Here is a 14,673-nt window from a genome sequence, read left to right as displayed (position 1 = left end):
TAAAACAAGCTCCAAGGTCATGGGCGGCCGGAAAACACGACAGCTGTCCACTTCGACGAAGCTGTACAGCCTCAGCTCCCCCAGGTGCCCGGTCACACCCTCGCAGGGGAGTTAAGACCCCAGGCAGACTCCTCGCCTGGGGGGTTGGGAGGAGGGGAGCTGGCAGGCAGGCTCTGTTCCCTGCCTCGCTCCTCTCGGGCTGGCTTGAGGTGCAGCCTTGCTGAGCTCACCCCATGAGACCGGCGTGACCTGCGTTGGCAGCAGCAGGAGTTTGGATCAGGACTCCTCACCTCTGCCTCGGCCTTGTTTGCTTTCCCCTCACTCCTGCTTCTCTGGGATTGCACCTCACCCAAAAATGGCAGCCTGAGAGCTCTTCACGTCGCCTCGGGGTTCCGGGGACCCAGGCCGCAGGCGCCTCCTCTGCAGGTGCGAGAGATTCTCACCCTGGGCCCGCCCTAGCTGTGTTCCCTAGAAGACTGCTCATGGAACCTCACGCTCATTTGTAAGCCGGCGTTAGCCATAGCTGTCAGTCAAGCGGAAGCCTTCTTGTCCTGCTGTCTCCTTTCTTTCTGCCTCCGTGCAGAAGAGGAATTGTTCGTTGGGAGACTGGGCGGGCAGGGGGAGGGCGGGTGGGGAATCGCTGGCTCCTGCGTTTCTTCTCGCTGTGCCTTGTGGCTCTGTGTCCTGTCTCAGGTTCCTTTGTCTTTTCCCCTATAACACAGTTCCTGCTTCTGGCCTTGGAAAACTAAGCTTAGGGTCTCCACGTGAGGAAGCCCCCTGAGCAGCCCCCATGCCCTAGCTTACCCCAGCTGCGTGTACTGCCTGTGCATCACGTGGACGTGGGCCACACCGGACTCCAGGTGTGCATCTCTGGGCCTTCTTCTCTAACTCGACAGTAAGCTTCTAGAGGACAAGGCCAGGCCTCGTCCAGGAATGGGCACATGATGACCACTCAATGAAAAGCTGTAGAATTGGGTGAATAATATTGGTCAGTGACTGACAAAATCATTCCTGTCAGTTTCTTGAGTTAAATTAAGAACCCCCTACAGGGCTGGCATTGTGGTGTGGTGGGTAAAGTCACCGCCTGCAATGCTGGCATCCCATATGGGCTTGGACTGGTGTTCAAGTCCCGGCTGCTCCACTTCCAATCCAGCTCTCTGCTAATAGCCTGGGAAAGCAGTGGAAGATGGCCCAAGTGCTTGGGCCCCTGCACCCACATGGGAGACCCAGAAGAAGCTCCTGGGTCTTGGCCTGGTCTGGCCCAGCTCTGGCCATTGTGGCCATTTCAGGAGTGAACCAGTGGATAGAAGATCTCTCTCTCTCCATAAACCCTGCCTTTCAAATAAACAAATAAATCTAAAAATAAATAAATAAATAAAAAGAACCTCCCAGCTAAGCCCTCCCCTGGGGGGCAGCGCTGCTACCCATGTTCCCACCCAGCGGTCAGTTCCAGTCACTGGCTGTACTGCGCCGACCCAGCTGATAATCCTGTCACTCCCCTGGGAGGGAAGGACCCCTAAGAAGGGGTTCCGTGACTCGCTTTGGTTGGCTGGATCCTGAGCAAGTGCTGAGAAGGGTCAGAAACTAAACTGCTACTAAAAATGTTTATGTCACCCAGGGCTTGCCTTGCAGGTGGCCAGTTTTTGTCATCGCCATGCAACCTCACTACTGGACAAAAACAGTGGTTCAGCAAAAATACTTAACTATTCCCATGTTTGTCAGTTCTCTGTCATGGATGTCTGATGTCTGTTTGCATTTCAAATACTGGGTCAGATATGTGCTAATTTGGGGTTTGGAAGTGTGTGCTCATTCATGAATTCACAGACCCATCTGACGAGTGGGTGTTGGTGCCTGTGATGGGCCTGTTTGGGGCACAGGGATTCCGCACTGAGCAAAGCAGACGCCATCCATGAGCTGGCACGGACGGGGCAGGGTGGGGACAGTGTCGCCTGTGTTCAGTAATGGCTTCCCTTGCTGAGGGTGGTGGAGACCTGGCTGTCCACTGCTGACTCTCGAGAGGGCAAAGGGCATTTATCAAATTGTCACACATGTGGGTGGGACAGGTGATAACAATTGTCAGGGAGGAAGCGCAGATGAGAGAGTGCCCAGTCTCGGCGGGGAAGGGGCAGGTAACCAGGGACGGGTTCTCTGGGACTGCACCCAGAGGCTGGTGACTGATAAAGGACGGTGAAGGCCGGTTCCGCACAGAGATGCTGGCACCGTCTGGGAGCCGCTGAAGCCCGGGGTAGCAGGCAGGCCTGGGAGGGAGGAGAGGGAGCAGGGCGGTGGCCCGGCTTTGCGGCTCATTCGGGAGTCATTGGCCACAGAAGACAGAATGCGGTTGTCGGTAAAAGTTAACTGAAGAACTTCAAAGTCGTTGACGTTTTTGTTTGGCGTGCTGGTGTGTGTAACTGAGATATGTGCTTGTTCTACATCTGTTTGTGTCATCTAGAAATGGATAAGGATTAAAAATTATTCTAGCAGTGTGCACCAGAAAGAACTGTTGGCTGTAGCGCGATGTGTCTGAAGCTGAACCTATGAGAGACGGGTGTCAGCCGACTGTGTGGGTGTGACGTGAGAGAGACCGCGTGTTTCTGTTCACCTGCCAGGCCTGCACCTGCTCTCCCTCCCTGCTCCCCTGACAGGGGCCATGGCAAGTGCAGGCCGATCCCCATCCTTCCCCCCCCCCCCCACCCCGCCGAGGAAGATGTGTGTTTTTTCCTTTTGCAATGATTCACATGGGCGCCATACCTGTTTCTCAAGTGACATCTGGTGGATAAAAACTGCAAGGCAGTGTTATACAGCTGAAGTGGGCGTGCCTTGAGTTCCACTGGAAGGAACTCTTGGGAGAGCTGGAGCCGGGTCAGAGACTAATTCTGCTGCTTCTCCGGCTCTGTCTTCCCCCGGCTGGGCAGCACGGTAGCCTGAGAGCTGGTGGAGAGCTCGCCCTGTGCTCCAGACAGCTCGGTGGAGTGTAGTCTGACTGTAGGAACAGGTGGCTTTGATTTTGTTTTGTCTTCTAAACTGAAGATTAATTGCAGATATCAATCAGATTCATGTCAGACTGCTCAGAGGCCATATTGAGTGGAAAATACAGAAAAAAAAAGTCCCTGCAGTGTTCGCAGGGGACTTTTCTGTCTACCACTCTCCGCTGAGCCACTGTCCTCCGGGTGTGAGGGCCCCAGAGCGCTGGCAGACAGGCGTGGGTGTGGACATGCGGGGTTGAGCGGCACAGGAGGGCTGGCGGGCGCACGTGGGTGTGGACACTCGGGGTGTGAGGGCACCAGAGTGCTGGCAGACACGCGTGGGTGTGGACATGCGGGGCTGAGTGGCACAGGAGCGCCGGCAGGCACGCGTGGGTGTGGACATCAGCCTTGCGGAATCCTCTCTGCAGAAGGCAGTCACTGCAAGCGCAGCCCTGGGGCGGGCAACGGCGCCGTGCGGCAGATGCCACTTGGGACACCTGCGTTTCCTACGGGGGAGCTCGGGTTCCGGTCCTGGCTCCTCTCCCCAGCTCCAGCGTCCTGCCGGGTGCAACCCTGGGAGGCAGCAGATGGTGAGTCAAGTACTAGTCCTTGTTGCCACCTGTGTGCGAGGTTTGCCTTGAGTTCCTTCTCCTGGCTTTGACGTAGACCAGCCCTGGCAGGCAGCTGGGGAGTCACCCGGTGGGTGGAGTACTGTCTCTCTCTCTCTCTGTCCGTCTTTCTACTGTTGCAGGGAGTGACCAGTTGAGGCCGGCGTTGCTGGTGGTGACGGAATTCCCCAGGCCGTCAGGGAGCGTGAGTAGAGTTAGGTTTGTTGAGCACACTGCACGGGAGCATGGGCAGGACACCCAGCCTGTGGCAATGGAGGTGGCTGAAGCAGCACCCTCCTCGCCAGGGTGAATTTGTTGTCTTGCTGTCGGTAGGTTTTCCCAGTTAGGTAATTTGCCTTTCTGGGTGGAGCTGGGGCGCCTTTAGTGCCATTAGGCAGGGCCTTTCCTGCCAGCCAGCAGCCCTGAGTGACCCTCACATCTGTCTCTCAGTAAAGTGAAAATAAGAGTAAAAAGACCATACAATGTTGCCTTGGTCCTCATTTCTATGTGTGTGTTACGGTGAATACTTGGCACATGACCCCTGCCATTCATATTGTGATTTTTTTCTTGAAATTTTCTGAATATTTTTGTTCATTTTTTTTCTTATAAGCAAAATGGATCAGCTCATCTACTTAAAGTTTTGATTTCTATTTTTATTGTATTCTTTCACATCTTCAAAAAGTAAAATAGTGACCCAGCAGACAAGGTTGCTATGCAGGAGCGTATGTTTCAGTGTAGTTCTAGTTCTGTGTTTGTTTTTGCTGTGTCAACTCGAGTCTTTATTCCCATTGTGTTTTCTCACCGACTGTTGTTCGTACGCCAGGGACTTCCAAATGTATGGAGAATGTTCCTTATGAAAGAACTATGCGTGGACTTCAAAAATTTTGCACCAAAATGAACTTTTCATTATGTTTTCCCCAAACTTTTTGAGGCTTCTTTGCACAGGGAGGGCATTGGTTTTGCACACTACTTTACTATCCATGAACCCACAAGTTCTTATGTTGTTTGGAATAGATTTGTAAGTGAGCTTCTTAGGTTTTCCAGGTATACAGTTATTTATAACTAATGATCATTGAGCTTCCCTTCCAAAGCTTCTTACTTCTTTCTCATGTCTCATTGCGTTGTTTTTTTTTTTTTTGTTTTGTTTTTTTTTTGGTTTTTTTTGACAGGCAGAGTGGATAGTGAGAGAGACAGAGAGACAGAGAGAAAGGTCTTCCTTTGCCGTTGGTTCACCCTCCAATGGCCGCCGCGGCTGGTGCGCTGTGGCCGGCTCACCGCACTGATCCGAAGGCAGGAGCCAGGTGCTTCTCCTGGTCTCCCATGGGGTGCAGGGCCCAAGCACTTGGGCCATCCTCCACTGCACTCCTGGGCCACAGCAGAGAGCTGGCCTGGAAGAGGGGCAACCGGGACAGAATCCGGCGCCCCGACCGGGACTAGAACTGAGTGTGCCGGCGCCACAAGGTGGAGGATTAGCCTAGTGAGCCGCGGCGCCGGCCTCACTACGTTGTTTAAATTTCCAGAACTATCCTAAATAACAGTGAAGTCTGGACACATCATTGTCCTGTTGTCTGTTTTAGTGTTTCATGATTTTAATATTTCCTCTTTGAGCGAAAGTCTGGTTTTTGGAAAATATTCACCTCTCTTACTTTAAGATGTTTTAAAAAATCAAATATGGATGTTGAAATTGACCAAATGCCATCTCGGCATATAAATAAAAGTATATGCATTTTTTTCTCTGTTACTAGTCGTATTAGGCAGAGTTCAGTTGCAGAAAACAGAAAGGGGCTTAACACAGGGAACCAGCTGCTTGGAGCGCAGTGGGGAGGTAGAGGAGCTCACAGAACCACACCAACGACGGCCATCAGGGGCCTGCTCCCCTGGCCAGCGGGAGGCCGTGCTGCGCTCCTGAGCACGCCGCCTGGGTTTGGGATGAGAACCTGCCAGCCAGGGCTTTGCTTGGGGAACACAGCTTCCTGTCACCTCTGAACCTGGAGACCAACACAGGAGCTGTCGCCTGCACAGCCTCGCCGTATGTGCTCCAAGCTACCCCGCAAAGCCGCGCTCTGGTGCCGTGTCTACCCTCCGTCGTGGGTTCTGAACAAGTTCCACGCCGGTAGACCTGTTGGCCCGGCAAACATGGTTTCCAGGGAGGAGCCCAGCTGCAGGGGAGCTGGGGAAACAAGGATCCCGGTGCTCCAGGCTCTCCAGGGAGGACTGGAGCTGACGCTGAGCGGGCCTCTCGTCTGCCCAACCAGTCACCCACGTGATGGAGAACTCTGCTTCATTCCTGACGTCCTAGGAGAAGGCGATGTTTTTCTCTTTGTTGTTTTTGTTTTGTTTTGTTTTGTTTTTGTTTTTGTTTTTTTGCTTTTTTTTTTTTTTGAGGTCCTGCTAGATTCAGTTTGATAAAACTTTGGGAAAAAAATTTTTTTGCATCAGTATTCATAAGTGATTTTTATCAGTTTTCTTTTCTGTGCGTTTGCTGTCAGTTTCATGTTAAGAAGTGTGTGCCGTTTTCTTGATTGGCATCTGAAAGCTTTCCTCTTTTGTTTCTGCTCTGGCACAGGTTGAAAAGCATTACAGCCTCTTCACGGTGTAAAAACGCGGTGAGATTTGATTCTGAGGGCTCTAGGCCCCACCCTCTTTGGGAGTCAATCTTTCTCTTTTTTAAAATGTATGGACTGTATTGAGTTCCAATCAAATACATAATGCCATTATGAATTAAGCAGGATCTTTCCTAATTCTGTTTATTTTAAAGACTGCAGGAAAGAGAAGGAGACAGACTGAGAGATCCTCCATCCTCTAGTTCATTCCCCCAAGGCCTGCAACAGCTGGGGCTGGGCCAGGCCAAAGCCAGAGCACAGAGCCAGTCCAGGTCTCCCACGTGGGAGCAAGGGCTCCAAGGGCCTGAGCTTCCCCTGCTGCCTCCCAGGGTCTCCACTAGCAGGAAGCTGGATCACAAGCAGAGTGGGGACTGAAACCCAGGCACTGAAATACGAAACGTAGGCCTCCCAAGCCGCATCTTAACTGCAGAGCCAAATGCCCCGCTCCTGGAGCCAACCTCTCAGACAAGTTTTTCCTTTTTCTTAGATTTTAAATATTTAAAATTTAAATTTTAATGTATTGGTTTTAGTAGATTGTTTTTTCTTAGAAAAAATATTTATTTTATCTGGATTTTCAAATTCATAGACAATTGAGTACAATAGTTTCCTATGATTCTTTCATTTTCCTTTGTTTTATTATGTATGTCTATCTTTTTTTTTTTTAAAAGACTAAGATTCAGAGAGGGAGAGAGGGAAGGAGAGAAAGAAGGAGAGAAGGAGAGAGGGAGAGAGGGAGAGAGAGAAAGAAGGAGAGAGAGAAAAACAGAGAGATAGAACTCCCATCCAGTCATTCACTCTCCAAATGCCCACAGTGGCTGGGCTGGGCCAGGCAGAAGCCAGGAGCTGGGAGCCCAGTCCACGTCTCCAAGGTGGACAGCAGGAAGCTCATCACTTGCGTCGTCACTGCTGCCTCTCAGAGTCTGCATTAGCAGAGCCAGGAACCGAACCCAGGCACTCTGATATGGGTTTGGGAGGTTGCGTTTTAACCACTAGACTAAACTATTGCTCCTATTTGTGCTTGCTCTCTTAATTTTATTTTTTTTAATATTTTATTTTATTTAATGAACATAAATTGCCAAAGTACAGCTTATGGATTACAATAGCTTCCCCCCCCATAACTTCCCTCCCACCCACAACGCTCCCCTCTCCCCTTCCATTCACATCAAGATTCATTTTCAATTATCTTTATATACAGAAGATCAATTCAGCATATATTAAGTAAAGATTTCAACAGTTTGCACCCACACAGAAACACAAAGTGTAAAATTCTATTTGAGTACTAGTTATAGCATTAATATAGCATTAATTAAATACCTAAGAATAATTGTGTATTGAGTTACAGCTCTCTTAATTTTAATTCTTGATCAAGCTACCTGGTAAGTTAGTCTGCTTTAACTTGCTAAATTCATTCATTGGCTCATTATTTTTATTGGTTTTGATTTTTTAAATTTTTCTTTCATATTTTCTTAATCATTTTTCCTTATTCCCTTTTTGTTGATTTTTTCCCTATATTTTTGACCTAAGTAATTAATTCACTCATTTTTGGTACTCATTGATATACTTATTGGGAACCAAATCTCTTCTGAGGATTGTTTTAGCATATTCCAGTATACGAGTGTGTAGCATTATAGGTATTTTCTAATTAAACTGCGATTTTAATTTTGATAAACATTCAACTCTAGAGTTCTAAAAGTTTTTCTTAAGTCCAGGAAATGGGATAAGTTTGTCCTCTTATGATTTGACGTTTGATCACAGAATATCAGAGTGATTTCTGCTTTTTATCATTTATCAGGATTGTTGGATTTTGGAATATTTGCCTACTTTACCAGCTGAACACCCCTAATCCAAAAACCCCAAATCCAACAGGCTCTGAAGTCCAAAGCTTGTTGAATGCTGACGTGAGGTTCAAGAAGGTTTGCATTTCGGAGTGTCTTGGTGTCTGGGTTTCCCAGGGGACCTTCAGCCTGCACAGCATTTGTGTGCTCCGGTTGAAAACAGCCCTGCCTGATGTCCGTCTCCAGGCAGTGTCCCCAGCAGAGCCATTCCCCCACAGGCGTCCTACAGGGACAGTTCCGAGTCTGCCAAGGGAGTGGCCACCCCTGCCTGCCGTGCCAAAAGCCAGTCCTCGCAGAGATGCTGAGCCAGGGAGAGACAGCAAACCAGCAAGCGCCGTCCTTGGCTCTCACGCATGCACGCTGACGATCGCCAGGTCAACGCACACTTGGGTTCACGGATTTACATAAAACCCAACTCTTCCTGTTTTCTTCTTTCTCCTCGGGTGCTGCCGAGGATTGTGCCAGGTGCTTCCTCCGGCCGACCCGAAGGCCCTGAGCGGCCTCTGGGAGCACGTCCTCTGTCTGAAGTCAGGACTCCGGGCACGTCCTCTTCCTGACACTTCTTTCCTGGGACCTGCAGTCTGCTTGGCGATGGCCCTAACGCTTCCTGATTTTCCTCCCGGTGTGTGCAAGCCGTAACATACTCCTGCGCTCTCGGTTCTGCCCATCACCAGGCACTTCTTGTTGAATTTCATCGGCACCTGGTGATGTTAAACTGGCAGTATCCGCTAGGAGTGTCTCCTCAATGTGAAACAAAATACCAAAAGCAGTGGTTTTTAAGAAAACAGTGGATGAAGGGAAGCTCACTGATAACCCGGGCAGCTGCTCATACTGTGTGGTAATCAAGACCTTGCCAACGTTACCGCACTTCCAACCACGCAAGGATGTTTTGTCACTTTCTTGATGTGTGATTTATTCCTTCCTTTGCATTTGGGGATCTGGTATTGATTTAGAGTTTCAAACAAGAGCGAAGACTTAATTGAAAAGCTGTCCTGTCGCTGTGAGCCAGAGGTTCTGAGAAGTTTCCTGCGTGTCCGAGGGAATGTATAGATGATAGATGGCTTTAATTTCCTGCCTCACTCACTGTAGATAAATGAGCTCGGTAGCTTTTCTGGAATTGATTTTAAATGGTAGGCTCGTGTTCACCGTATGGATTGGAATCTCTTGAAAAGTGCTGTTGAGACAAGAGGAGTAGCCATAAACCATCCTCCTCACTGAATGGTTTCCATTTCCCCAAAGGCTGGTCGAAGGGGTGTGACCCTGGTGCTACCAGCACAGGACTGACTGACCAGCATCCATTCAAGTACAATTGATTGCTTTCTACTGGCCTCCAAGAAATACTTATTGTTCAAAGGAAGAAATATAGGCTGGGAGTTTTTTTGTGGTTGAGGAAAATAAGTTAACTATGAAGTCAGCTTCAGTGTGTCCTTGCTGTATTACCTTCAGAAGTGTATGCGTCACGGCTCTCAGCTTTATTTGTGTGCACCAAAGGGAAGTTACAAATGTTGGTAAGAATGCTGGGGGTTGGGCATCTGGCCCAGCAGTAGGAGGCTCATTAAGCTGTCTGCGCCCTGTCTCGGAGAAAACGCCGGCTCCTGGCTGCAGCTTCCTGCTGGTGCCCACCCTGGGATGCAGCAGTGATGACCAGAGTGACTGGGTTCCTGACACCCACGTGGGAGACCTGGATTGTGTTCCCAGTTCCCCGCTTCCCCCTGCACCAGCTCTGGACATGGAGGCATCTGGGGAGTAAAGCAGGAGATGCGAGTTCTGTGTCTCTCTGCCTCTTAAATAAAAAAACAAACAAACAAACAAACAAAAAAACCAAAAAAAAAAAAAACAAAAAAAACTTTCATAAAACTAGGATGGTTTGTACACAAAAGTAGGGTTTTTTTTTCAAAGTTTACATTTTTCGTTTTTTCCTTTTTTTAAACCTACCATCAAGTTGCTTTGATGGCTGCACTTGAGGTGAAAACTAACCATCATTGTAGTACCTGTTGTAGTTGTTGAATAATATGGTTTTATGGCCCATCCTTGGGGAGCCATAGTCTGTTAGGGCTATCTGGTTAGGGAGCTCTGACTTTACTGTAGATTCAACGCCGAGAGCCAGTGTTTGGTGCAGCGGTTAAGACGTGGCTTGTGGCTCTCGCATCCCCTGTCGGAGCACCTGGCGTTCGTCCCAGCTCTGCTTCCAGTCCTGCCCACGCACACCCTGGCACGCACCACGCGATGGCTCAGAAGCAGGACTGGGGTCCCAGCTCCGGGTTTTGGGTTTTGGCGTGGCCCAGCCTGGTTGATGCGGGCATTTGGGGTGTGAACTGGAGGGCCAGAAGATCTCTGTCTCTCTGAATCTGCCTTTCAAAATGAAAGATAAATAAATTATACACAAAACAACACAGCATCAACAGAAGCAGCAGGAGTGGGGATCCACGTACATAAAGAGAACACGGGTAGCATGTTAGATAGATGATAGATTCATTGATAGAATGATAGATGATAGCTTCATGATAGATCAAGAATTTTAAAAACTGTGTAAGGATTGGTGGAGAAACCAATGATGTAGAGTCCAGGTGACTATAAAACAAAACCACCATGTTCAAATAGTATCTTAGTCAGAAGTAGGCTGAATCAGAGGAGAAATATTCTCGTATCTAAGACCTCGCCAAGAACCAGCAGATGGTCTGGTGTGGCCGGCTGCCTCGGGAAACTTCTATCCTGTGCAGGTATCTTCCGGTGAGAAAAAGACCCCAGGATAATCTGAAACTTCTCTCAGTAGGTTTACTGTCCGTGGTAATGTTAGCGATATAATTTTAAATGGTATAATGGTCGCAAGATCAAGAGAGTAAGTGTAAGAGCCAAGAAATGCAGATTTAAAAGCGGTCGAGGCACGCCTGTGGTGTTGGATTAGAATTGGTACAAAATGTGAGAAACGCAGCCGTCTGATTTCCCGGCTCTGACCTCTGCAGGGCTGAGCGTGGCGCCCCGGCGGCTCTGGTCTGCGTGTCACGAAGCCCTGCTCGGGTTTTCTGCTCCTGAGGGTTCTCTTGGTTGGATTTTCCCAGCAAAGTGCCTGTTCCTTCCAGAGACCATGCGTTCAGGCTGCTACCTGACGTACGTTTCCCACGAGGCTGCGAGATTGTTCCACCAAGGACAGGGACCCACAGTGAAGCAGCCCTGGCCCCGCCCCGCCCCCCGCCTCCTGCTCACTGGAGACAGGAGCAGTGCCTCCATCCTGGCCTTCACCTGCCTTGCAGAGGACTTCCGGCAGCTCCACGGCTGCTCCGTCAGGAAGAACCCGGCCCCCAGGGAAGTCCAGACCTTCCACCTGAACCCTGGCCGCCAGCTGTATCGCCTGAAGAAGCGTGGCCATCTCTCTGCACATCACACTGTTGCTCCCCGTTTCTGGTCCCCACCGTGAAGCGCAACACCGCACGGAGCCTCCTGTTGCAGATTTTTCTTCCTGCTGAATTTTTAGAGATGCTATAGCTCTTTATGTGACAGCGACAGCTCTTTCTCTCCGCGGGCTCCCTTGTCTCACAACCTAGACTTAGGCACAGGGACCAGGCAGGGTGACCAAGGCAAAAGAAGTTCATTAAGGCTGGCCGGCGCTGCGGCTCACTCAGCTAATCCTCCGCCTTGTGGCGCCGGCACCTGGGGTTCTAGTCCCGGTCGGGCGCCGGATTCTGTCCCGGCTGCCCCTCTTCCAGGCCAGCTCTCTGCTGTGGCCAGGGAGTGCAGTGGAGGATGGCCCAAGTGCTTGGGCCCTGCACCCCATGGGAGACCAGGAGAAGCACCTGGCTCCTGGCTTCGGATCAGCATGCTGCGCCTGCCGCAGCGGCCATTGCAGGGTGAACCAACGTCAAAAGGAAGACCTTTCTCGCTGTCTCTCTCTCTCACTGTCCACTCTGCCTGTCAAAAAAAAAAAAAAAGTTCATTAAAAGACAGAAGAAGCCCCTGGCAGCCCTGGGGGCAGGGGTCCCACAAGGGGGTGCTGAAGAAGAGGCCCTAAGTGTTGTTATACCTTTTTAAGTGGGGAGCTTTCCCTGATTGGTGGCTATATATGCTAATGAGGTGAAAACCTATGAGCCACTCAGTGAGTGGCTGCCAGAATCACCTGTTTTGCATATATATGCTAATGAGGTGAAACAGAAGCCCTCTCAAAGGGTCAGAATCCCAGTAACCTATTTTTCATAGGGAAGTTGACAGAGTGCTGAAACAGCCCATGGTGGTCAGCACTTTCTGTTCCAGCAACCTTGTGTGGTGTCCTTGGGGCCCTCGTCCCGCTCTACCTGCCTGCATTGAGAATCTGTCCTGGGGCCAGTGCAGTGGTGTAGCGGGTAAAGCTACCGCCTGCAGTGCCAGCGTCCCATGTGGGCGCCGGTTTGAGTCCCTGCTGCTTCACTTCCAATCCAGCTCCCTGCTATGGCCTGGCAAAGCAGTAGAAGATGACCCAACTCCTTGGGCCCCTGCACCCACATGGGAGACCTGGAAGAAGCACCTGGCTCCTGGCTTTGGATCGGCCCAGCTCCAACTGTTGCGGCCATCTGGGGAGTGAACCAGCGGATGAAAGACCTCTCTCGCTCTTGCTCTCTCTCCTTCTCTCTGCGTGTAACTCTGACTTTCAGTCCTCTGCTGGGCTCTGGCCAGATGGCCGTGGCCACTTCACTGCCAGATCAGACCCTCCTGTCTGCCTCGTCTTACTTGGCACCTGACAAGCAGCCCGCAGCCGGTGTTTGAAGCCCTTTCTTCCAGAGACTTCTGATCCTGCTCGCTCTGTGTGAGTCCTCCTCTGTCTGTGGTCTCCGGCACTGCAGGGCCGCAGACTTATTCTCAGCGTTCCGTCTTTATTCCCCTGCGTGGTGTCGTTGGTCTTATTTGAAGTGTCCTCTGTATGGAGATGAAAGCCAAACTCAGGTCTTGAGCTCGGGGCTCTGCCCTGCTCCGCAGAAGCGTGTGTCCAGCTGTCACTCAATGCGTCCACCAGGGTGGCCTCCAGATCAGACCGCCAAGGGGTGCATCCTCCCCCCACCATGTGGCTTCAGTGCCTTCCCTTTATCCATGACACCGTGAGGACGGTGGGCCCGGCCTCACTGAGTCGTGAGGACTGAATTGGAAAGAGCATGCAGTGACGGCTCAGCCTTGTGCTGAGTTCCCTGTGCGAGGTCAGGAGAGAAGACCTGCGTGTGCGTCCAGTTCAACAAGCAGTATGTCCCCACAGCCTAGAACAGTGCCTGTATGTGTGTGTGTCCAATCAACAGGCAGTCCCCACAGCCTAGAACAGTGCCCCATGTGTGTGTGCGTCCAATCAACAGGCAGTCCCCACAGCCTAGAACAGTGCCTGTATGTGTGTGCGTCCAATCAACAGGCAGTCCCCACAGCCTAGAACGGTGCCTGTATGTGTGTGCGTCCAATCAACAGGCAGTCCCCACAGCCTAGAACGGTGCCTGTATGCGTGTGTGTCCAATCAACGGGCAGTCCCCACAGCCTAGAACAGTGCCCCATGTGTGTGTGTGCGTCCAATCAACAGGCAGTCCCCACAGCCTAGAACAGTGCCTGTATGTGTGTGTGTCCAATCAACAGGCAGTCCCCACAGCCTAGAACAGTGCCCCATGTGTGTGTGCGTCCAATCAACAGGCAGTCCCCACAGCCTAGAACAGTGCCTGTATGTGTGTGCGTCCAATCAACAGGCAGTCCCCACAGCCTAGAACGGTGCCTGTATGCGTGTGCGTCCAATCAACAGGCAGTCCCCACAGCCTAGAACGGTGCCTGTATGCATGTGCGTCCAGTTCAACAAGCAGTCCCCACAGCCTAGAACGGTGCCTGTATGCATGTGTGTCCAATCAACAGGCAGTCCCCACAGCCTAGAACAGTGCCTGTATGTGTGTGCGTCCAATCAACAGGCAGTCTCCACAGCCTAGAACGGTGCCTGCATGTGTGTGTGTCCAATCAACAGGCAGTCTCCACAGCCTAGAACAGTGCCCCTGTGTGTGTGTGCATCCAGTTCAACACGCAGTCCCCACAGCCTAGAACGGTGCCCCCGTGTGTGTGCGTCCTGTACAACACGCAGTCCCCACAGCCTGGAACGATGCCCCCATGTGTGTGTGTGTCCAATCAACACGCAGTCCCCACAGCCTGGAACGGTGCCTGCATCCAGGAGCAGTGGGCCTGCGGTGAAGCAGCGAGCGGGTTCCTCCTTGGAGGACCACGTAAGAACCACGGAAGTCCCCCCCCCCCACTTGCCACCGTGGACCCGACTGGAGCCAGCGTCCGGCTTTCCGAGCTTCCTGCACAGCCGTCTTTGCCATCGCCCTCCTCACGGCGCAGCTGCTAGGAAGGCGCCGGTGGCATTCCTGCCTCTGACACTGCTTCTGCAGCACGCGCTGCTTTTTTCCTTTGAAAATGTAAAATGCTTTTTTTTTTTTTTTTGGTTAGAACCCATCGTGGATGCTTTTCACGTAGACTCAGATTTAGCAGCAAACTAGAAAGCACTTGTACCAGGCAAAGTGTCTATGTGGGATGTGACTTGCATACGGGAAGGAAGACAAGGCAGGGCAATGGATTTTCTTGGCAAGCGTGGGGTTGGGAAAGCAAAGTAGACGTGGGCACAGAATAAGCCTTTGCAAACCTGTGAACCTGCAAGGGCGACGCCCCGCCCCTTCCCGTG

General features: G+C 51.1%; 1 long non-coding RNA gene across 1 annotated transcript in view; it reads left to right on the top strand.

The window, feature by feature from the left end:
• LOC138850118 (uncharacterized) overlaps positions 1 to 9,422 on the top strand; it is a 64,788-nt gene extending 55,366 nt beyond the window's left edge. Inside the window, exon 3 of the long non-coding RNA XR_011389641.1 lies at positions 7,970 to 9,422. This is a non-coding gene — a long non-coding RNA (uncharacterized lncRNA). The remainder of the gene's footprint in view (positions 1 to 7,969) is intronic.
• Positions 9,423 to 14,673: the final 5,251 nt, after the last annotated feature.

The sequence above is a fragment of the Oryctolagus cuniculus genome, chromosome 6, assembly GCF_964237555.1.
Source record: "Oryctolagus cuniculus chromosome 6, mOryCun1.1, whole genome shotgun sequence".
NCBI classification, from domain to species: Eukaryota; Metazoa; Chordata; class Mammalia; order Lagomorpha; family Leporidae; genus Oryctolagus; species Oryctolagus cuniculus.
Note: the sequence above shows the minus strand (reverse complement) of the source record. Positions and strands in the feature narration are given on the sequence as shown.